This window comes from Corythoichthys intestinalis, chromosome 20, assembly GCF_030265065.1.
Source record: "Corythoichthys intestinalis isolate RoL2023-P3 chromosome 20, ASM3026506v1, whole genome shotgun sequence".
Lineage (NCBI taxonomy): Eukaryota > Metazoa > Chordata > Actinopteri > Syngnathiformes > Syngnathidae > Corythoichthys > Corythoichthys intestinalis.
The window spans coordinates 32468491-32493350 of record NC_080414.1 but is presented as its reverse complement, the minus strand read 5'-3'; the positions used below and the strand labels follow the sequence as shown (position 1 = coordinate 32493350).

Genomic DNA, 24860 nt, shown 5'->3' with positions numbered 1-24860 from the left:
GTAGATACCTTATGCCTAACTGTTCAAAAAAGCCTCTTGCACCCATATTCCAAATCCGACAGGAAATCGGGTATTTTGGATCGAATGTGAAATTTTTTCGGTTCACAGTTGGAGTTCACATTTGGAGGCTTGAACATGCACGAAAACTCACCAAAATTTGCACATATGTTCAACTTTACGTAAATTTTGATAATCTATCAAAAGAATTAACAAAAAGGCTCAGTGGCGCCCCCTTGAAATTTTCAAAAAGGCCTCTCCTATTAGGTTTTTTCAACGTAGAACGATGAAATTTGGTGAGTCAATACATTGTGTAAAACTGCTCCAAAAAGTCTCTTGCACCTATATTCCAAATCCAACAGGAAGTCGGAAATTTTGGATCAAATGTGAAATTTTATCGATTTACATTTGAGACCTTGTCGCTGAAGAAAATAGTTGGATCGTCTTCAAAATTGGTCAGAGTATTCAGGAGACATATGAGATCTTAAGTTTTCAAAATGGTGAGTTTTCATCCAAGGGTCTGGCCTGGGCGTGGTCCCAAAGTCGGCCATTTTTAGGCAAAATACCAAATTCAGACAATGATTAAAAACTCCGTGATCCAACGTTCAATCTTTTTCATTTCTAGCATGTTTATGAGATATCCCAGCCTGAACACGACTGCATTGAAATATTACCCATTAGGCCTGGCGCCCCTAGTGGAAACAGGAAATGGCCTTCTTTACGAGACAGGCTCCTCCTCCAAGGGAAAAAAATCTATTGACCTCAAACCTGTTTCAGGGGAGCCTCAAGACATGTGTTCAGGTGCCTGATGAAAAATATTGAGGTTTCGTTGAAGCGGAGAGGTCCAAACTGGAAGTGAAAATGACCGTCAACAATTTGTCTCGCCAAAAACTTTGAACAATCATAACTCGGCAGATATGCAACATATCTGCGCCAAACTTTCCGTGTTTGTTGAGAGTCATACCCTGAAGGTTCTTGTAGGGGTCATTTGCATCAACTCTACAGTGCCAACTAGTGGCGACAGAAAGACGTTTTAAAAAAGGCCTTTCCTATTAGGTTTTTTCAACATAGAGCAAGGAAATTTGGGGGGTAGATACCTTATGCAAAACTGCTCCAAAAAGTCTCTTGCACACGTATTCCAAATCCAACAGGAAATCGGGTATTTTGGATCGAATGTGAAATTTTTATCGGTTCACAGTTGGAGTTTACATTTGGAGGCTTGAACATGCACGAAAACTTAGAAAAATTTGGACATACATGTGGCTTTGCGTACCGTTCAATAATCTTGCAACGTTACGAAAACATGTAACAAAATGGCTCAGTGGCGCCCCCTTGAAATTTTCAAAAAGGCCTCTCCATTTAGGTTTTTTCAACGTAGAGGGATGAAATTCGGAGAGTCGATACCTTGTACAAAACTGCTCCAAAAAGTCTCTTGCATGCGTATTCCAAACCCAACAGGAAATCGGGTATTTTGGATTGAATGTGAAATTTTTATCGATTTACAGTTTGCACATTTTACACCTTGGCACCTAGGGAATTAGTTTGGTCATTCTCAAAATTGGCGAGACTGTTCATGAGGCATATGAAATCTTAAGTTATCAAAATGGTGTGTTTTCATTCACGGGCCTGAGCTGGGCGGGGTGCCAAAGTCGGCCATTTTTTCGCCAAAACACCGAATTCGGAAAATGACTGATAACTCCCTCATACAACCTTCAATCTATTTTAAATCTGGCATGTGTGTGAGGTATACCAGCCTGAGCAGGACTGGATTGAAAATTTACCATTTGTGCCTGGCGCCTCCTAGTGGGAACAGGAAATGCCCTTTTTTACTGGACACACTCCTCCTCTAAAGGGAAAAAATCAATCTACCTCAAACCTGCATAAGGGAAGCCTTAAGACCTGTCTTCAGGTGCCTGATGAAGAATATTGAAGTTTCGTTGAAGCGGAGGGGTCCAAACAGCAAAGTGAAAATGACCGTCATCAATTTTTCTCTCCAAAAACTTTGAACAGTCATAACTCGGCAGATATACAACATATCTGCGCCAAACTTCCCGTGCTTGTTGAGAGTCATACCCTGAAGGGCCTTGTAGGGGTCATTTGCATCAACCCTACAGCGCCAACTAGTGGCAATAGAAAGTCACTCGTTTTTCCAATACATGTCCAGTTCTTTTCAGGTTGGTCATTGTAGTTTCAAGACCTATTAAAATACTTATTTACGGCACATGTCCACGTGTCTCTATCTGTTGCCGTGACGACCCTTTGTTCGCCATTTAAAGGAAATATTTTTTTTCAGAGACTCAGGCAGCTTATAGAGCCACAATATTTGGCACACTTGGTCGAATAGGCCCAGTTAGAAGATTAATTTGGTTTTGAATAAGGGCTTGGCTGCACAGCTCAGTAGTGGCTCCTTTTTTGTAGTACTCTCTCCAATAGGGTTTTTTATCTCTTGGGTGTGGTAATGTAAATAGGCGACTTTCGTGCATGTTAGGTTCTAATGAGATGATTAGAGAGGAGGATCTGCCACCACCCTGACCTGCACACAGTCCGAGTTGCGTGACGTCCGAGTTGCGCTAGATTGCGAGGGCCCGTTCAGTCCTGCTTGCAGGCCTAGTTATTATTATTATTATTATTATTAGGGCCCGAGCACTAGGCGTGCGAAGGCCCTATTGTAATGCAAAGGATTATTATTATTATTATTATTATTATTATTAGGGCCCGAGCACTAGGCGTGCGAAGGCCCTATTGTAATGCAAAGGATTATTATTATTATTATTATTATTATTATTATTATTATTCTTTCTTCATGGCAAATGAAAATGGCCAATTTGGAGGCCTGAACATGCACGAAAAGTCACCAAAATTTGCACATACGTGCAGATTCGCGTAAAATTTGATAATCTTGCGTCGTTTTGAAAAAATTTTTAAAAATGGCTCAGTGGCGCCCCCTTGACCCTTAAAATTTTCAAAAAGGCCTCTCCTCTCAGGTTTTCAACGTAGAGCGATGAAATTTGGGGAATAGATACCTTATGCCTAACTGTTCAAAAAAGCCTCTTGCACCCATATTCCAAATCCGACAGGAAATCGGATATTTTGGATCAAATGTGAAATTTTTTCGGTTCACAGTTGGAGTTTACGTTTGGAGGCCTGAACATGCACGAAAACTCACCAAAATTTGCACATACATGCAACTTTGCGTAAATTTTGATAATCTACAAAAAAATTTAACAAAATCGCTCAGTGGCGCCCCCTTGAAATTTTCAAAAAGGCCTTTCCTATTAGGTTTTTTCAACGTAGAATGATGAAATTTGGTGAGTCGATACATTGCGTAAAACTGCTCCAAAAAGTCTCTTGCACCTATATTCCAAATCCAACAGGAAGTCGGAAATTTTGGATCAAATGCGAAATTTTATCGATTTACATTTGAGACCTTGTCGCTGAAGAAAATAGTTGGATCGTCTTCAAAATTGGTCAGACTATACAGGAGACATATGAGATCTTAAGTTTTCAAAATGGTGAGTTTTCATCCAAGGGTCTGGCCTGGGCGTAGTCCCAAAGTTGGCCATTTTTGGGCAAAACACCAAATTCAGAAAATGATTAAAAACTCCGTGATACAACGTTCAATCTTTTTCATTTCTAGCAAGTATATGAGATATCCCAGCCTGAACACGACTGCATTTAAATTTTACCCATTAGGCTTGGCGCCCCCTAGTGGGAACAGGAAATGGCCTTCTTTACGAGACAGGCTCCTCCTCCAAGGGAAAAAAATCTATTGACCTCAAACCTGTTTCAGGGGAGCCTCAAGACATGTGTTCAGGTGCCTAATGAAAAATATTGAGGTTTTGTAGAAGCGGAGAGGTACAAACTGGAAGTGAAAATGACCGTCAACAATTTGTCTCGCCAAAAACTTTGAACAGTCATAACTCGGCAGATATACAACATATCTGCGCCAAACTTCCCGTGTTTGTTGAGAGTCATACCCTGAAGGTTCGTGTAGGGGTCATTTGCATCAACTCTACAGTGCCAACTAGTGGCGACAGAAAGAAGTTTTAAAAAAGGCCTTTCCTATTGGGTTTTTCCAACATAGAGTGAGGAAATTTGGGGAGTTGATACCTTGTGCAAAACTGCTCCAAAAAGTCTCTTGCACCCATTTTCCAAATCCAACAGGAAATCGGGTATTTTGGATCAAATGTGAAATTTTTATCGGTTAACAGTAGGAGTTTACATTTGGAGGCTTGAACATGCACGAAAACTCACAAAAATTTCGACATACATGCGGCTTTGCATAACGTTCAATAATCTTGCAACGTTACGAAAAAATGTAACAAAATGGCTCAGTGGCGCCCCCTTGAAATTTTCAAAAAGGCCTCTCCATTTAGGTTTTTTCAACGTAGATGGATGAAATTCGGAGAGTCAATACCTTGTACAAAACTGCTCCAAAAAGTCTCTTGCATGCGTATTCCAAACCCAACAGGAAATCGGGTATTTTGGATTGAATGTGAATTTTTTATCGATTTACAGTGTGCACATTTAACACCTTGGCACCTAGGGAATTAGTTTGATCATTCTCAAAATTGGCGAGACTGTTCATGAGGCATATGAAATCTTAAGTTATCAAAATGGTGTGTTTTCATTCACGGGCCTGACCTGGGCGGGGTGCCAAAGTCGGCCATTTTTTCGCCAAAACACCGAATTCGGAAAATGACTGATAACTCCCTCATACAACGTTCAATCTATTTTAAATCTGCCATGTGTGTGAGGTATACCAGCCTGAGCACGACTGGATTGAAAATTTACCATTTGTGCCTGGCGCCTCCTAGTGGGAACAGGAAATGCCCTTTTTTACGGTGACACACTCCTCCTCCAAGGGAAAAAATTAATCGACCTCAAACCTGCATAAGGGAAGCCTTAAGACCTGTCTTCAGGTGCCTGATGAAAAATATTGAAGTTTCGTTGAAGCGGAGGGGTCCAAACAGGAAAGTGAAAATGACTGTCAATAATTTTTCTCTCCAAAAATTTTGAACAGTCATAACTCGGCAGATATACAACATATCTGCGGCAAACTTCCCGTGCTTGTTGAGAGTCATACCCTGAAGGGCCTTGTAGGGGTCATTTGCATCAAACCTACAGCGCCAACTAGTGGCAATAGAAAGTCACTCGTTTTTCCAATACATGTTCAGTTCTTTTCAGGTTGGTCATTGTAGTTTCAAGACCTATTAAAATACTTATTTACGGCCCATGTCCACGTGTCTCTGTCTGTTGCCGTGACGACCCTTTGTTCGCCATTTAAAGGAAATATTTTTTTTCAGAGACTCAGGCAGCTTATAGAGCCACAGTATTTGGCACACTTGGTCGAATTGGCCGAGTTAGAAGATTAATTTTGGGTTTTGAATAAGGGCTTGGCTGCACAGCTCAGTAGTGGCTCCTTTTTTGTAGTACTCTCTCCAATAGGGGTTTTTATCTCTTGGGTGTGGGAATGTAAATAGGCGACTTTCGAGCATGTTAGGTTCTAATGAGATAATTAGAGAGGAGGATCTGCCACCAGCCTGACCTGCACACAGTCCGAGTTGCGTGACGTCCGAGTTGCGCTAGATTGCGAGGGCCCGTTTAGTCCTGCTTGCAGGCCTAGTTATTATTATTCTTCTTTCTTCATGGCAAATGAAAATGGCCAATTTGGAGGCCTGAACATGCACGAAAAGTCACCAAAATTTGCACATACGTGCAGATTCGCGTAAAATTTGATAATCTTGCGTCGTTTTGAAAAAATTTCAAAAAATGGCTCAGTGGCGCCCCCTTGACCCTTAAAATTTTCAAAAAGGCCTCTCCTCTCAGGTTTTCAACGTAGAGCGATGAAATTTGGGGAGTAGATACCTTATGCCTAACTGTTCAAAAAAGCCTCTTGCACCCATATTCCAAATCCGACAGGAAATCGGATATTTTGGATCAAATGTGAAATTTTTTCGGTTCACAGTTGGAGTTTACGTTTGGAGGCCTGAACATGCACGAAAACTCACCAAAATTTGCACATACATGCAACTTTGCGTAAATTTTGATAATCTACAAAAAAATTTAACAAAATCGCTCAGTGGCGCCCCCTTGAAATTTTCAAAAAGGCCTTTCCTATTAGGTTTTTTCAACGTAGAATGATGAAATTTGGTGAGTCGATACATTGCGTAAAACTGCTCCAAAAAGTCTCTTGCACCTATATTCCAAATCCAACAGGAAGTCGGAAATTTTGGATCAAATGCGAAATTTTATCGATTTACATTTGAGACCTTGTCGCTGAAGAAAATAGTTGGATCGTCTTCAAAATTGGTCAGACTATACAGGAGACATATGAGATCTTAAGTTTTCAAAATGGTGAGTTTTCATCCAAGGGTCTGGCCTGGGCGTAGTCCCAAAGTTGGCCATTTTTGGGCAAAACACCAAATTCAGAAAATGATTAAAAACTCCGTGATACAACGTTCAATCTTTTTCATTTCTAGCAAGTATATGAGATATCCCAGCCTGAACACGACTGCATTTAAATTTTACCCATTAGGCTTGGCGCCCCCTAGTGGGAACAGGAAATGGCCTTCTTTACGAGACAGGCTCCTCCTCCAAGGGAAAAAAATCTATTGACCTCAAACCTGTTTCAGGGGAGCCTCAAGACATGTGTTCAGGTGCCTAATGAAAAATATTGAGGTTTTGTAGAAGCGGAGAGGTACAAACTGGAAGTGAAAATGACCGTCAACAATTTGTCTCGCCAAAAACTTTGAACAGTCATAACTCGGCAGATATACAACATATCTGCGCCAAACTTCCCGTGTTTGTTGAGAGTCATACCCTGAAGGTTCGTGTAGGGGTCATTTGCATCAACTCTACAGTGCCAACTAGTGGCGACAGAAAGAAGTTTTAAAAAAGGCCTTTCCTATTGGGTTTTCCAACATAGAGTGAGGAAATTTGGGGAGTTGATACCTTGTGCAAAACTGCTCCAAAAAGTCTCTTGCACCCATTTTCCAAATCCAACAGGAAATCGGGTATTTTGGATCAAATGTGAAATTTTTATCGGTTAACAGTAGGAGTTTACATTTGGAGGCTTGAACATGCACGAAAACTCACAAAAATTTCGACATACATGCGGCTTTGCATAACGTTCAATAATCTTGCAACGTTACGAAAAAATGTAACAAAATGGCTCAGTGGCGCCCCCTTGAAATTTTCAAAAAGGCCTCTCCATTTAGGTTTTTTCAACGTAGATGGATGAAATTCGGAGAGTCAATACCTTGTACAAAACTGCTCCAAAAAGTCTCTTGCATGCGTATTCCAAACCCAACAGGAAATCGGGTATTTTGGATTGAATGTGAATTTTTTATCGATTTACAGTGTGCACATTTTACACCTTGGCACCTAGGGAATTAGTTTGATCATTCTCAAAATTGGCGAGACTGTTCATGAGGCATATGAAATCTTAAGTTATCAAAATGGTGTGTTTTCATTCACGGGCCTGACCTGGGCGGGGTGCCAAAGTCGGCCATTTTTTCGCCAAAACACCGAATTCGGAAAATGACTGATAACTCCCTCATACAACGTTCAATCTATTTTAAATCTGCCATGTGTGTGAGGTATACCAGCCTGAGCACGACTGGATTGAAAATTTACCATTTGTGCCTGGCGCCTCCTAGTGGGAACAGGAAATGCCCTTTTTTACGGTGACACACTCCTCCTCCAAGGGAAAAAATTAATCGACCTCAAACCTGCATAAGGGAAGCCTTAAGACCTGTCTTCAGGTGCCTGATGAAAAATATTGAAGTTTCGTTGAAGCGGAGGGGTCCAAACAGGAAAGTGAAAATGACTGTCAATAATTTTTCTCTCCAAAAATTTTGAACAGTCATAACTCGGCAGATATACAACATATCTGCGGCAAACTTCCCGTGCTTGTTGAGAGTCATACCCTGAAGGGCCTTGTAGGGGTCATTTGCATCAAACCTACAGCGCCAACTAGTGGCAATAGAAAGTCACTCGTTTTTCCAATACATGTTCAGTTCTTTTCAGGTTGGTCATTGTAGTTTCAAGACCTATTAAAATACTTTTTTACGGCCCATGTCCACGTGTCTCTGTCTGTTGCCGTGACGACCCTTTGTTCGCCATTTAAAGGAAATATTTTTTTTCAGAGACTCAGGCAGCTTATAGAGCCACAGTATTTGGCACACTTGGTCGAATTGGCCGAGTTAGAAGATTAATTTTGGGTTTTGAATAAGGGCTTGGCTGCACAGCTCAGTAGTGGCTCCTTTTTTGTAGTACTCTCTCCAATAGGGGTTTTTATCTCTTGGGTGTGGGAATGTAAATAGGCGACTTTCGAGCATGTTAGGTTCTAATGAGATAATTAGAGAGGAGGATCTGCCACCAGCCTGACCTGCACACAGTCCGAGTTGCGTGACGTCCGAGTTGCGCTAGATTGCGAGGGCCCGTTCAGTCCTGCTTGCAGGCCTAGTTAGGGCCCGAGCACTAGACGTGCGAAGGCCCTATTGTTTTGCAAAGGATTATTATTATTATTATTATTATTATTAGGGCCCGAGCACTAAGCGTGCGAAGGCCCTATTGTTTTGCAAAGGATTATTTTTTTTTTTATTTTTTTTTTTTTTTTTTTTTTTCAGGGCAAATGAAAACGGCCAATTTGGAGGCCTGAACATGCACGAAAAGTCACCAAAATTTGCACATACGTCCGGAAAATTGTAAATTTCGATAATTTTGCAACGTTGCAAAAAAATATAACAAAATGGCTCAGTGGCGCCCCCTTGAAATTTTAAAATTGGCCTATAACATTAGGGTCTGTCAGCGTAGAGCAATGAAATTTGGGGGGTCTATACCTTGTCCAAAACCGCTCCAAAAAAGCATTTACACGCATATTCCAAACCCAACAGGAAATCGGTTATTTTGGATCAAATATGAAATTTTTATCGATTTACAGGGTGCACATTTGAGACCTTTTCGCCGAGGGAGTTAGTTGGATCATCTTCAAAATTGGTGAGACTGTTCAGGAGACATATGAAATCTTAAGTTTTGAAAATGGTGCGTTTTCATTCACGGGTCTGACCTGGGCGTGGTGCCAAAGTCGACCATTTTTTCGGCAAAATGACAAATTCAGTAAATGACTTATAGTTCCTTGACACAACGTTCAATCTTTTTCATATTTGGCATGTATGTGTGGTATCCCACCCTTAACACGAGTGCATTGAAATATTACCCATTAGGTCTAGCGCCCCCTAGTGAGAACAGGAAATGCCTTTTTTTACGAGACAGGTTCCTCCTCCAAGGGAAAAAAATCTGTTGACCTCAAACCTGCATCAGGGGAGCCTTAAGACCTGTGTTCAGGTGCCTGATGAAAAATATTGAGGTTTTGTTGAGGCGGAGGGGTCCAAACAGGAAAGTGAAAATGAACGTCAACAATTTGTCACGCAAAAAACTTTGAACAGTCATAACTCGGCAGATATACAACATATCTGCGCCAAACTTCCCGTGTTTGTTGAGAGTCATACCCTGAAGGTTCTTGTAGGGGTCATTTGCATCAACTCTACAGTGCCAACTAGTGGCGACAGAAAGAAGTTTTAAAAAAGGCCTTTCCTATTGGGTTTTTTCAACATAGAGCAAGGAAATTTGGGGAGTAGATACCTTATGCAAAACTGCTCCAAAAAGTCTCTTGCACCCATTTTCCAAATCCAACAGGAAATCGGGTATTTTGGATCGAATGTGAAATTTTCATGGGTTCACAGTAGGAGTTTACATTTGGAGGCTTGAATATGCACAAAAACTCGTAAAAATTTGCACATACATGCGGCTTTAGATAACGTTCGATAATCTTGCAATGTTACGAAAAAATGTAGCAAAATGCCTCAGTGGCGCCCCCTTGAATTTTTCAAAAAGGCGTTTCCTATTAGGTTTTTTTGACAGAGAGTGATGAAATTTGGGGAGTCGATACCTTGTGCAAAACTGCTCCAAAAAGTCTCTTGCACCCGTATTCCAAATCCAACAGGAAATCGGGTATTTTGGATCGAATGTGAAATTTTTATCGGTTCACAGTAGGAGTTTACATTTGGAGGCTTGAACATGCACGAAAACTCACAAAAATTTGGACATACATGTGGCTTTGCATAACGTTCAATAATCTTGCAACGTTACGAAAACATGTAACAAAATGGCTCAGTGGCGCCCCCTTGAAATTTTCAAAAAGGCCTCTCCATTTAGGTTTTTTCAACGTAGAGGGATGAAATTCGGAGAGTCGATACCTTGTACAAAACTGCTCCAAAAAGTCTCTTGCATGCATATTCCAAACCCAACAGGAAATCGGGTATTTTGGATTGAATGTGAAATTTTTATCGATTTACAGTGTGCACATTTTACACCTTGGCACCTAGGGAATTAGTTTGATCATTCTCAAAATTGGCGAGACTGTTCATGAGGCATATGAAATCTTAAGTTATCAAAATGGTGTGTTTTCATTCACGGGCCTGACCTGGGCGGGGTGCCAAAGTCGGCCATTTTTTCGCCAAAACACCGAATTCGGAAAATGACTGATAACTCCCTCATACAACGTTCAATCTATTTTAAATCTGGCATGTGTGTGAGGTATACCAGCCTGAGCAGGACTGGATTGAAAATTTACCATTTGTGCTTGGCGCCTCCTAGTGGGAACAGGAAATGCCCTTTTTTTACGGGACACACTCCTCCTCTAAAGGGAAAAAATCAATCTACCTCAAAGCTGCATAAGGGAAGCCTTAAGACCTGTCTTCAGGTGCCTGATGAAAAATATTGAAGTTTCGTTGAAGCGGAGGGGTCCAAACAGGAAAGTGAAAATGACTGTCAACAATTTTTCTCTCCAAAAACTTTGAACAGTCATAACTCGGCAGATATACAACATATCTGCGCCAAACTTCCCGTGCTTGTTGAGAGTCATACCCTGAAGGGCCTTGTAGGGGTCATTTGCATCAAACCTACAGCGCCAACTAGTGGCGATAGAAAGTCACTCGTTTTTCCAATACATGTTCAGTTCTTTTCAGGTTGGTCATTGTAGTTTCAAGACCTATTAAAATACTTATTTACGGCCCATGTCCACGTGTCTCTGTCTGTTGCCGTGACGACCCTTTGTTCGCCATTTAAAGGAAATATTTTTTTTCAGAGACTCAGGCAGCTTATAGAGCCACAATATTTGGCACACTTGGTCGAATTGGCCCACTTAGAAGATTAGTTTTGGGTTTTGAATAAGGGCTTGGCTACACAGCTCAGTAGTGGCTCCTTTTTTGTAGTACTCTCTCCAATAGGGGTTTTTGCTACTTTCGAGCATCTTAGGTTCTAATGAGATGATTAGAGAGGAGGATCTGCCACCACCCTGACCTGCACACAGTCCGAGTTGCGTGACGTCCGAGTTGCGCTAGATTGCGAGGGCCCGTTCAGTCCTGCTTGCAGGCCTAGTTATTATTATTATTCTTCTTCTTTTTTCAGGGCAAATGAAAATGGCCAATTTGGAGGCCTGAACATGCACGAAAAGTCACCAAAATTTGCACATACGTGCCGCTTCGCGTAAATTTCGATAATCTTGTGTCGTTTTGAAAAAATGTCAAAAAATGGCTCAGTGGCGCCCCCTTTACCCTTAAAATTTTCAAAAAGGCCTCTCCTCTCAGGTTTTCAACGTAGAGCAATGAAATTTGGGGAGTAGATACCTTATGCCTAACTGTTCAAAAAAGCCTCTTGCACCCATATTCCAAATCCAACAGGAAATCGGATATTTTGGATCAAATGTGAAATTTTTATCGGTTCACAGTTGGGGTTTACATTTGGAGGCCTGAACATGCACGAAAACTCACCAAAATTTGCACATACATGCAACTTTGCGTAAATTTTGATAATCTACAAAAAAATTTAACAAAATCGCTCAGTGGCGCCCCCTTGAAATTTTCAAAAAGGCCTTTCCTATTAGGTTTTTTCAACGTAGAACGATGAAATTTGGCGAGTCGATACATTGTGCAAACCTGCTCCAAAAAGTCTCTTGCACCCATATTCCAAATCCAACAGGAAGTCGGAAATTTTGGATCAAATGTGAAATTTTATCGATTTACATTTGAGACCTTGTCGCTGAAGAAAATAGTTGGATCGTCTTCAAAATTGGTCAGAGTATTCAGGAGACATATGAGATCTTAAGTTTTCAAAATGGTGTGTTTTCACTCAAGGGTCGGGCCTGGGCGTGGTCCCAAAGTCGGCCATTTTTGGGCAAAATACCAAATTCAGAAAATGATTAAAAACTCCGTGATACAACGTTCAATCTTTTTCATTTCTAGCATGTATATGAGATATCCCAGCCTGAACACGACTGCATTGAAATATTACCCATTAGGCCTGGCGCCCCCTAGTGGGAACAGGAAATGGCCTTCTTTACGAGACAGGCTCCTCCTCCAAGGGAAAAAAATCTATTGACCTCAAACCTGTTTCAGGGGAGCCTCAAGACATGTGTTCAGGTCCCTGATAAAAAATATTGAGGTTTCGTTGAAGCGGAGAGGTCCAAACTGGAAGTGAAAATGACCGTCAACAATTTGTCTCGCCAAAAATTTTGAACAGTCATAACTCGGCAGATATGCAACATATCTGCGCCAAACTTTCCGTGTTTGTTGAGAGTCATACCCTGAAGGTTCTTGTAGGGGTCATTTGCATCAACTCTACAGTGCCAACTAGTGGCGAAAGAAAGAAGTTTTAAAAAAGGCCTTTCCTATTGGGTTTTTTCAACATAGAGCAAGGAAATTTGGGGAGTAGATACCTTATGCAAAACTGCTCCAAAAAGTCTCTTGCACCCATATTCCAAATCCAACAGGAAATTGGGTATTTTGGATCGAATGTGAAATTTTCATGGGTTCACAGTAAGAGTTTACATTTGGAGGCTTGAATATGCATAAAAACTCACCAAAATTTGCACATACATGCGGCTTTGGATAACGTTCGATAATCTTGCAACGTTACGAAAAAATTTAACAAAATGGCTCAGTGGCGCCCCCTTGAAATTTTCAAAAAGGCCTCTCCATTTAGGTTTTTCTAACATAGAGTGATGAAATTTGGAGAGTCAAAACTTTGTGCAAAACTGCTCCAAAAAGTCTCTTGCACACACATTCCAAATCCTACAGGAAATCGGGTATTTTGGATTGAATGTGAAATTTTTATCGATTTACAGTGTGCACATTTTACACCTTGGCACCTAGGGAATTAGTTTGATCATTCTCAAAATTGGCGAGCCTGTTCATGAGGCATATGAAATCTTAAGTTATAAAAATGGTGTGTTTTCATTCACGGGCCTGACCTGGGCGGGGTGCCAAAGTCGGCCATTTTTTCGCCAAAACACCGAATTCGGAAAATGACTGATAACTCCCTCATACAACGTTCAATCTATTTTAAATCTGGCATGTGTGTGAGGTATACCAGCCTGAGCAGGACTGGATTGAAAATTTACCATTTGTGCCTGGCGCCTCCTAGTGGGAACAGGAAATGCCCTTTTTTACGGGACACACTCCTCCTCTAAAGGGAAAAAATCAATCTACCTCAAACCTGCAAAAGGGAAGCCTTAAGACCTGTGTTCAGGTGCCTGATGAAAAATATTGAAGTTTCGTTGAAGCGGAGGGGTCCAAACAGGAAAGTGAAAATGACTGTCAACAATTTTTCTCTCCAAAAACTTTGAACAGTCATAACTCGGCAGATATACAACATATCTGCGCCAAACTTCCCGTGCTTGTTGAGAGTCATACCCTGAAGGGCCTTGTAGGGGTCATTTGCATCAACCCTACAGCGCCAACTAGTGGCAATAGAAAGTCACTCGTTTTTCCAATACATGTCCAGTTCTTTTCAGGTTGGTCATTGTAGTTTCAAGACCTATTAAAATACTTATTTACGGCCCATGTCCACGTGTCTCTGTCTGTTGCCGTGACGACCCTTTGTTCGCCATTTAAAGGAAATATTTTTTTTCAGAGACTCAGGCAGCTTATAGAGCCACAATAGTTGGCACACTTGGTCGAATTGGCCCAGTTAGAAGATTAATTTTAGTTTTGAATAAGGGCTTGGCTGCACAGCTCAGTAGTGGCTCCTTTTTTGTAGTACTTTCTCCAATAGGGGTTTTTATCTCTTGGGTGTGGGAATGTAAATAGGCGACTTTCGAGCATGTTAGGTTCTAATGAGATGATTAGAGAGGAGGATCTGCCACCGCCCTGACCTGCACACAGTCCGAGTTGCGTGACGTCCGAGTTGCGCTAGATCGCGAGGGCCCGTTCAGTCCTGCTTGCAGGCCTAGTTATTATTATTCTTTTTTCAGGGCAAATGAAAATGGCCAATTTGGAGGCCTGAACATGCACGAAAAGTCACCAAAATTTGCACATACGTGCGGCTTTGCGTAAATTTCGATAATCTTGTGTCGTTTTGAAAAAATGTCAAAAAATGGCTCAGTGGCGCCCCCTTGACCCTTAAAATTTTCAAAAAGGCCTCTCCTCTCAGGTTTTCAACGTAGAGCAATGAAATTTGGGGAGTAGATACCTTATGCCTAACTGTTCAAAAAAGCCTCTTGCACCCATATTCCAAATCCAACAGGAAATCGGATATTTTGGATCAAATGTGAAATTTTTATCGGTTCACAGTTTGAGTTAACATTTGGAGGCCTGAACATGCACGAAAACTCACCAAAATTTGCACATACATGCAACTTTGCGTAAATTTTGATAATCTACAAAAAAATTTAACAAAATGGCTCAGTGGCGCCCCCTTGAAATTTTCAAAAAGGCCTTTCCTATTAGGTTTTTTCAACGTAGAACGATGAAATTTGGCGAGTCGATACATTGTGCAAAACTGCTCCAAAAAGTCTCTTGCACCCATATTCCAAACCCAACTGGAAGCCAGAAATTTTGGATCAAATGTGAAATTTTATCGATTTACATTTGAGACCTTGTCGCTGAAGAAAATAGTTGGATCGTCTTCAAAATTGGTCAGACTATTCAGGAGACCTATGAGATCTTAAGTTTTCAAAATGGTGTGTTTTCATTCAAGGGTCTGGCCTGGGCGTGGTCCCAAAGTCGGCCATTTTTGGGCAAAATACCAAATTCAGAAAATGATTAAAAACTCCGTGATACAACGTTCAATCTTTTTCATTTCTAGCATGTATATGAGATATCCCAGCCTGAACACGACTGCATTGAAATATTACCTATTAGGCCTGGCGCCCCCTAGTGGGAACAGGAAATGGCCTTCTTTACGAGACAGGCTCCTCCTCCAAGGGAAAAAAATCTATTGACCTCAAACCTGTTTCAGGGGAGCCTCAAGACATGTGTTCAGGTCCCTGGTGAAAAATATTGAGGTTTCGTTGAAGCGGAGAGGTCCAAACTGCAAGTGAAAATGACCGTCAACAATTTGTCTCGCCAAAAATTTTGAACAGTCATAACTCGGCAGATATGCAACATATCTACGCCAAACTTTCCGTGTTTGTTGAGAGTCATACCCTGAAGGTTCTTGTAGGGGTCATTTGCATCAACTCTACAGTGCCAACTAGTGGCGACAGAAAGAAGTTTTAAAAAAGGCCTTTCCTATTGGGTTTTTTCAACATAGAGCAAGGAAATTTGGGGAGTAGATACCTTATGCAAAACTGCTCCAAAAAGTCTCTTGCACCCATATTCCAAATCCAACAGGAAATCGGGTATTTTGGATCGAATGTGAAATTTTCATGGGTTCACAGTAAGAGTTTACATTTGGAGGCTTGAATATGCATAAAAACTCACCAAAATTTGCACATACATGCGGCTTTGGATAACGTTCGATAATCTTGCAACGTTACGAAAACATGTAACAAAATGGCTCAGTGGCGCCCCCTTGAAATTTTCAAAAAGGCCTCTCCATTTAGGTTTTTCTAACATAGAGTGATGAAATTTGGAGAGTCAAAACTTTGTGCAAAACTGCTCCAAAAAGTCTCTTGCACACACATTCCAAATCCTACAGGAAATCGGGTATTTTGGATTGAATGTGAACTTTTTATCGATTTACAGTGTGCACATTTTACACCTTGGCACCTAGGGAATTAGTTTGATCATTCTCAAAATTGGTGAGACTGTTCATGAGGCATATGAAATCTTAAGTTATAAAAATGGTGTGTTTTCATTCACGGGCCTGACCTGGGCGGGGCGCCAAATTCTTCCATTTTTTCGCCAAAACACCGAATTCGGAAAATGACTGATAACTCCCTCATACAACGTTCAATCTATTTTAAATCTGGCATGTGTGTGAGGTATACCAGCCTGAGCAGGACTGGATTGAAAATTTACCATTTGTGCCTGGCGCCTCCTAGTGGGAACAGGAAATGCCCTTTTTTACGGGACACACTCCTCCTCTAAAGGGAAAAAATCAATCTACCTCAAACCTGCATAAGGGAAACCTTAAGACCTGTCTTCAGGTGCCTGATGAAAAATATTGAAGTTTCGTTGAAGCGGAGGGGTCCAAACAGGAAAGTGAAAATGACTGTCAACAATTTTTCTCTCCAAAAACTTTGAACAGTCATAACTCGGCAGATATACAAGATATCTGCGCCAAACTTCCCGTGCTTGTTGAGAGTCATACCCTGAAGGGCCTTGTAGGGGTCATTTGCATCAACCCTACAGCGCCAACTAGTGGCGATAGAAAGTCACTCGTTTTTCCAAAACATGTCCAGTTCTTTTCATGTTGGTCATTGTAGTTTCAAGACCTATTAAAATACTTTTTTACGGCCCATGTCCACGTGTCTCTGTCTGTTGCCGTGACGACCCTTTGTTCGCCATTTAAAGGAAATATTTTTTTTCAGAGACTCAGGGAGCTTATAGAGCCACAATAGTTGGCACACTTGGTCGAATTGGCCCAGTTCGAAGATTAATTTTGGTTTTGAATAAGGGCTTGGCTGCACAGCTCAGTAGTGGCTCCTTTTTTGTAGTACTCTCTCCAATAGGGGTTTTTATCTCTTGGGTGTGGGAATGTAAATAGGCGACTTTCGAGCATGTTAGGTTCTAATGAGATGATTAGAGAGGAGGATCTGCCACCACCCTGACCTGCACACAGTCCGAGTTGCGTGACGTCCGAGTTGCGCTAGATTGCGAGGGCCCGTTCAGTCCTGCTTGCAGGCCTAGTTTTTCTTCTCCCATAAAATTGAGGTTTTAAGCTTTCCAATGATGTATCACATGTGCATATCGGACAATTTTGAAACTTGGCCAAATTGGGGGTCTCAGAATGGAACTTCAAGTGACCTACATGTTTACTACTGGTGTCAACAATAATCGATGCGGCGATGCATCCTGATGCGGGGCATGGACGATTCGATTCGATGCGGACAACAAGCCGAATCGATTCAGCGCATTTTAAAATATATAAGACTAATAGCCTAGATCTTGAGCCCGAACCCGACCCAACCCAACCTGGGCGCGGGCCTACAAATAAAACGTAAAATTTCGGGCTCGGGCATACAAATAAAAAATGAAATTTCGGATTTTTTGTTGGGCTTGGGCCTGCAAGGTAAGTTAGTTGCCCGGGCCAGGTCGGGCTGGATTTTTTAGGCCCGAACTAGGCTCTATATACGTACGTTCAAAAATCTTCCCTGCGCAATTCCAGTGATGCAACGGCTTTGGTTTCCCCATTTGTATTATTATTCTCATGTTTACCTGTAGAGGAAGCCACCTTACATTCAAAGCAATGCAGGGGGGACGAGGAACCCAAATCTGCTTCCTCACCGGAGTAAGGTCACAGACATGCGCAGTTGCAATTGAGAGAGCAGAGAGATAGGACATAACATAACAATGGCTGAAGCGGAGAAAGAGGGAGTGCTACTGTGTGTAACAAAAAAAAAAAAAAAAAAAAAAAAAAAAAGAAAAAAAAAAAAAAAGTCCTGGTCTCATTCAAAGCACAAATTAGATGTGGTGATATTTTTTTTTTTTTTTTTTTAAATATATATATCTGAAAGTATACTATTTTCATTTGACTTCAACCAGGAGTGACTCAAGAGCCAATAAAAAGTTGTTTAATATCTGACCGCTTGTGTTGCCTCATGATTCACGAAAAATATGCTTTGCTTTAGAATTTTAATGCATCCCAGGCTTTAATGCATTGCGATGCATTGCCGAATCGAACCGTGACCCTCTGAATCGAATCGAATCGTGGCCCTCCCAATCGTAATCGAATCGTGAGGGCAGTGCCGATGCACACCTCTAGTGTTTACCGCCATATATATTTTAAGTTATCTTTGTATTAGTCGAGACACAAACACCAACCCTCCTCCGTGAATTTGGTCCCCCATCAGATGCAAATTAATAGAAAAATGTAGAGCTGTCCCGACTAGTCGACATAGTCGACGTCATCGATGACGTAAATCCGTCGACAAGCACAACATCCCGTCGACGGTTAATGAAGGGTTAAAAAAATATATGCGTGGAAAGTTAGAATGTCGGATGCGCTGTTTGCAAGCAGGGAAAGCGGCACAAAGCCAAAAAAAGCGCACCAGAGTGTCCAAAACATTGACTTATTTCAAAGAAACAAAGGAGAGTACACTCTTCTGTCCTGTCTCTTCAGTGCCAAGCTTGGCTGCACGTCGGCCGTGAATAGACACCTCAAGCGCCTTCACGCAGTTTGTAATTTTTTTTTTTTTTTTCCATTCTTTGTACACCAGAGGGTGCTGTCGCCTTACTAAATAATGTGTGCTATTAGTATTGTTCTTAATGCTAATTGAAAGGTTTATTTCATGTTATGGTTTATTTTATGGTATAGAAAATGATATAAGGTTAAAAGGTCATAAATATATACAGTATATACAGTGATTGCACTCAAGGGAGAGATTGTCAATGATAAGGTAATAAGGTAAAGGCAATTCATTGATATATAAATAAGGTTTAAAAGGAAAAAGTTGAAAAGTTTTTGTTAATTTCTAATTGTGTTGCTTTATTTGTGTGCACCGTAGCTCTTAGTGTGTTTACATCAAGGATGGAATAAAAGTTGTAAACCAGGGGTGTCCAAACTTTTTGCAAAGGGGGCCAGATTTGGTGTGGAAAAAATGTGGGGGGCCGACCTTGGCTGACGTCCTTTACGTAGAACAATATATTTAAGCAAATTTTAGCAAGCCATTCTGTGAGTCACATTTGCTTTATTTATTTATTTATTTTTAATTAATAATTTTAACAATCTCGCAACTAGCCTTTATGGCGTTATCTTTCGACTCTCGGGATCTTGCGAAATACTGCTGCTGTGAAATTAAACTAGCTTCAAGTTGCTTCAATTTCTCGCTGTGTATCTTCCCTGTAATCTTGTCGTACATGTCAGCGTGTCTTGTTTGGTAATATCGCCTCACATTGAACTCTTTGAAAACAACGACTGTCTCTTTGCAAATGAGGCAGACACAGTTGTTGCGTATTTTAGTGAAGAAATAGTCCAATTTCCACCTATCCTTGAAGCGTCGGCCGTCGCAGTCCACTTTGTTTTTTGTTGTTGATTGTTGCCATTTTAGAAAATTGGAAGTCAAGGGTCACACGGAGTAATGTTGCTTAGAGGGCTGCTGCCTTTTAGTGGGTAAATGAGGAGAAGCATTTAATGTGTAAGCAGTACTGCTGACCAATTTAATAAATCTGTGTGCGGGCCAGACATTATTGATCTTATGACAGAGGCTGGGGGCCGGATGAAATTTGACCAGGGGCCGCATTTGGCCCCCGGGCCGCACTTTGGACATGTCTGTTGTAAACCATCAGTTTAAGAGACCATCTTTTCAATCGGGATGCTACACTAGTTAATTCTATCAGCATTTGAACTCATTGTTTATTTGTGATTTATTATTGTTATTTACGTGTTTATTTGTACTTTAATAAATGATTTGAGTGTTCCAATATGTTTTTTGTGAATTGATAAGCGTCAACAAAAATTTCATTGCTAAATTAGTAAAAAAAAAAAAAAAAAAAATTATTAGATTAGTCGACTAATCGTAAAAATAGTCGGCTGACTAATCGGGAGAAAGTCGTTTGGAACAGCCCTAGAAAAATGTTGTCATTTGTTTGTGCTGAAAAAATGTTCTGTTTGTGCTGATATCGTTTAAGAGATATTCTTTTATGGGCCAATCTGAGGTCAAATAGCCCTCCACTTTAATGCAAACTGCTAAAAATGGTGTCAATAGTTTGTGCTGTAAAAATTTTCATTCGTGTTGCTATCATTTTATAGATATTGAGATATTAATTTTCAGTGATGACGTTGATCGCAGCACCTCGGTCGCAGCTGACAGAGTGTACAAACTCTCTCCATAATAGAGGGGTGTCCCATGAGGGGCTTGAGATATTAATTTCGAGTGATGACGCCCATTCATTGCAAAATGGACTTGAAGAGGTGCCATTCTTTTGTGCTACGTTTGCGCTAGTTGTTGGGGCACCTCTCTGATATTGATAGAGTTCGTTCGCTTCGTCAGCCATAACAGAGGTACTGCAATTGACGTCACTTGAAATTGATATCTCAATATCTATAAACGATAGTAGCACAAACAAAAATGTCTACAGCACAAATGTAGCATAAACGAATGGCACCATTTCGGGTCTACTTAGCAATGAATGGGGGGCTAGATGATGTCATCACTTGAAATTAATTATCTCAATCCCTCAAAAACGATAGCAGCACAAATAATTTTTTTTACGGCATAAACCAACACAAACAGCACAAATGATTGACACCATTTTTAGCTTTTTTTTTTTTTAATAAAAAATGGGGGGCTGGTTGACCTCAGATTGACCTACAAAAGATTGTTAATCTCAAAAACAATAGCAGCACAAACGAACATTTTTTCATAACAAACAAATGACAATTTTTCTATAAATTTGAGTCTAATGGGAAGCCAACTTCACGGACGTCACCAATGTTATTGGCCCGCTGATTTAGAAGTTTCATAGTAGTAACAATAGTACTAAGAGGGATGACCTTTCAGCCACTCACATCTTATACGAAAGTGAATGCTTCAAATTTTTCCATGAAGGAGGTCTGTCGTAACTCTTGGGTATGCTAGCAATCAATGTATAGGGAAAAAATGATTCTGAGTGCTTGAATAAGCAAGGTTTTAAATCAACCTTTCACAATACAGACATCCTTTTTCCCATTATGGAAACAATTAGGTTACAGTAGACGCCACACAGCCATTGAAACACTCAAATGTCAGTTACTTCACTGCAGCCACAAAGGCCATAAATAGTCACGATTTATGTGGTGAACAGTTACTGTAACTTTTTAGCTATTTGATTATCGATTAATGGCTGATCAGCATAACATTTCGTTTTAGCTACTGTTAAGCTTTTTCTTTTTAAAGCTACTTTTAAAATAGTGCTTTGTTTAACAGGGAGTTGGAGAGGAAACTAGAATTTTAGAGGGTGCATTTGCTAGATAGTTCTCTGGATGTTGGTGGCTTTCAACAAGTACTGTTATTCGACACTTGATGTTAACTTGAGTAGAACACAAGATAACAGCAGAGTTGGTTATCTTCATAATAATGGACAGCATACAACTTTGACTTTGGCACAATTATAGTCAACATGCCATGAAATGAGGCACCTAAAAAATCTCTAGTAGCTTCCATTCCAGGAAATACCCATGGTAAATACATCCAGTATCGTTGATATTTACTTCGCAGACATCAGTATTTTCCAAAATAACCAACCAAGGTAGGTTTCACCAAAAAAAAAAAAAAAAAAAAAAACACAAAGGCCTGAGAGAAGTAACTGACAACTAAAGAAAGAATTCATTGATGACGTCGACAACGTCGACTAGTCGGGACAGCTCTAATGCATTCATCTAAAAAAATATTGAGAGTGATACCACTCCTCGTCCAGCGAACGTGAATTTGTGCTTAGGGCAAGATCATCTGTTGCAATTAGCGATCTTTGACGCTATCCTTTTTTTCCCCCACTTCAAACTTGTTTCTCACTCAGCGGCTGTGATTATTTATAACCTCAACAAAGGTTCTCTCTCAGCTAAGCCTAGGCTAACATTTGTTTTTGTTAGTTTTTAGTTAGTTTGTATATTGAATTTGAAAGGAAAATGTGTGTTTTGTTTTTGGCGAACTTTTTCATGGTGCTAATCTGTTGAAGCTACTCACACATGGAAAAATACTATTGTACAACGTTTTAAATGTATTCATTTTGTATATTTCAGTTACCACGATTTGATAGCTCAATAAATTGAAGAAAAGTACGCCTTGTTTTTCGAGTGTTTGTTTTTGGGTTTGCTGGAATAGCGTCACAGACACACACAGCAACAAACGAGAAGGGGTGAGCGCCTGCCGCGCCAAGCCACTTCTGGCTGCATTTTTGACACATGAAAAATGGCGACACTACGGGATTTTTTTAGGGCTTTTGAGACCACAACGTTTACATACCATTGGAAACTGGTAACCGCCACATACCTACACCCGACGACATCCCCGCACCTCCTCTTAAAAATTTTCTCCTCGGAGCTACACAATTCACGTAGGTCACCCTTTTTGACTTCAAAACGGCGAATTTCGCCGAAAGGTGAGAGATTTTCATGCCTGTTTTTAAGCCTTCTAAACTCAAGCCATCTCTTTAACTGAACATTTGCTTGTTGTTCAACATCTTTACCAGTAAATTTGGCACCAGGGACATCATTTTCGGACAGAATTAGTAGATTTAGCTCAGTAGACATCTCGTTCGTCCATTATGTACATGCATCAAGCATGAAGGACAAGCGCGAGTTTGACCCCCCTAGCAACAGTCGCTAACGTCATAAATATCAATGAGCAAAGGTGACGTGTTATGTGCGGTACGCTATTGGAGGAACCTGAACCTGTTGGGCAACATTATTGATGACCTGAACAATTTGGCTTTATTGGCCCGAGCTAGAAGTCTACTTCTTAATTGGAAATCCAGATACGGTCTATGGAGCTTTAGTTTTGCATTCAATCGTTTTTTATTCACATTGAATTAGAGCTGAAACGAATACTCGAGTAACTCGAGTTTAAAAACTGATCCGAGTAATTTTATTCACCTCGAGTAATCATTTATTTTGACAGCTCTAAGCATCACGTTTTGCTCGGACTACTTTTAATGCGGGACAACGCGCTGATGTCACGTGCGTAGAGGAAGAAGCAAAAAAAAAAAAAAAAAAAAAAAAAAACACTGCAATCGACAGCCGTTACAAACGACGCCGACGTTGCTAAATACTAGCCCGCACGATGCTACGTTGGTAGCAGGTAGCGTCTGATGAGTCTCATAGAGATCACATGTATGTTGAACTAGATGCATATTGACAGACTCTGCCGCGTCTGGGCAGCGTTAGTAAAGAGCCGCCATCTTAAATCAGTAGAGCGCTAAGCACTAATAAAGAGCGCCAAGCGCTAATAAATAAGATTAACGTTACCGTCTCTAGCTCACGTAATGTTAGCCCTGCGGAGGGCTAGGCTTCTATTAATTATGACCACTGTTGATGCGTGGCTAACGTGTCTTACATCCAGGCTTTAACATAACATAGCGATGTGGAGTGATGAGGGTGTAAAATAAAAACCCAATAATGCTAACTATCAATTTTAGCTCAGTTGTCATTGCTGGATAAAACACCAAGTAGCACTGGTCCCTAATGTGCTCCAATACAGCCTGTATCATACATTTATTCTGAACACTGCAAAAATTCAAAATCCTATCAGGACTTACAGTTTAGACTAACTTAAAAATGGCTTATCACAAATAGAAATTCAATTGAAACAGGTGGGGAAAAAATTAACTTTTAAGTTATGTGTTATCATCAAGCGTGACGGCATTTTTAGATTTTATATATATATATATATATATATATATATATATATATATATATATATATATATATATATATATATATATATATATATAGTTTTTTTTTTTGAGTGAAAGCAGTGAATTAGTCTTTTTTTTTAAATTTTAGTTACATCTGAGATGCAATTGTTGGCTGTTTTCAACAATATACATCGAAAATAAAGACATTGATTGACTGAAAATGGTTCAAGATTAGATGAAATGTTTTGTTTTCTAAAAATATATTTGCTTTATCCGATTACTCGATTAATCGATAGAATTTTCAGTCGATTACTAAAATATTCGATAGCTGCAGCCCTACATTGAATGAAACCATGGATCATATTTGTTGCTACTGTATTTATTATAACATTTGGTGTATCAAAAGTGTTAACAAGCATATGAATTGTACATATACAGATAATGCATAAATGACTTGGTTTCCCTGACTTCTCTTTTAGATCTGTTTTTTTGGGGGGGGGGGGGTTGTGTTTTGGCAAAACCTTCTCACTTTGATGACGAGCTACCCAACTCTTACATTGTGGTAGGACACTTCTTTGTTTTCCTATATAATTTGGATTCTTGAACAGTTTGTTTGGACATCACAAGTGGACCGTATGTAACCAACTAGGCTCTTGGGGGGACTGTTGGTCAAACTGTTGGTCTTTACTTATTTGGACCTTTAACACAAAGCGTGTCATGTACATACTGTATACATTGAATTGTGATATTATACTAGGCTATTTATAACAACAACTAGTATTCATTAAAACATTTTACATATATCTATAAAGTACATTTAATTGTACTGGCATATTGATGTATTTTATTTGGGAATTGTTCCACATCTGACTACATACTGTATATGTAAATATATTTCTAACAAAATCAAACCAACTTGTCTGTCTCTAATTCACCCCCTTTGGCTGCTGTAGACGAACCTGGCCTGATTACATTGAGACTAAAATAGCCCTGACGCGTTACATTGGCAAACAAAAACAGATTAAGTAGTGTAGTTGTACCATTAGCTTTCCCGATAAACATCTTTGTCTGAATTCTCACAGT

At 40.2% G+C, this 24860-nt stretch overlaps 1 protein-coding gene across 4 annotated transcripts in view; it reads right to left on the bottom strand.

Annotated features, from left to right (window-relative positions):
• waca (WW domain containing adaptor with coiled-coil a) overlaps positions 1-24860 on the bottom strand; it is an 87999-nt gene that overhangs the window by 34469 nt on the left and 28670 nt on the right. The gene's annotated exons all lie outside the window — the stretch shown is intronic.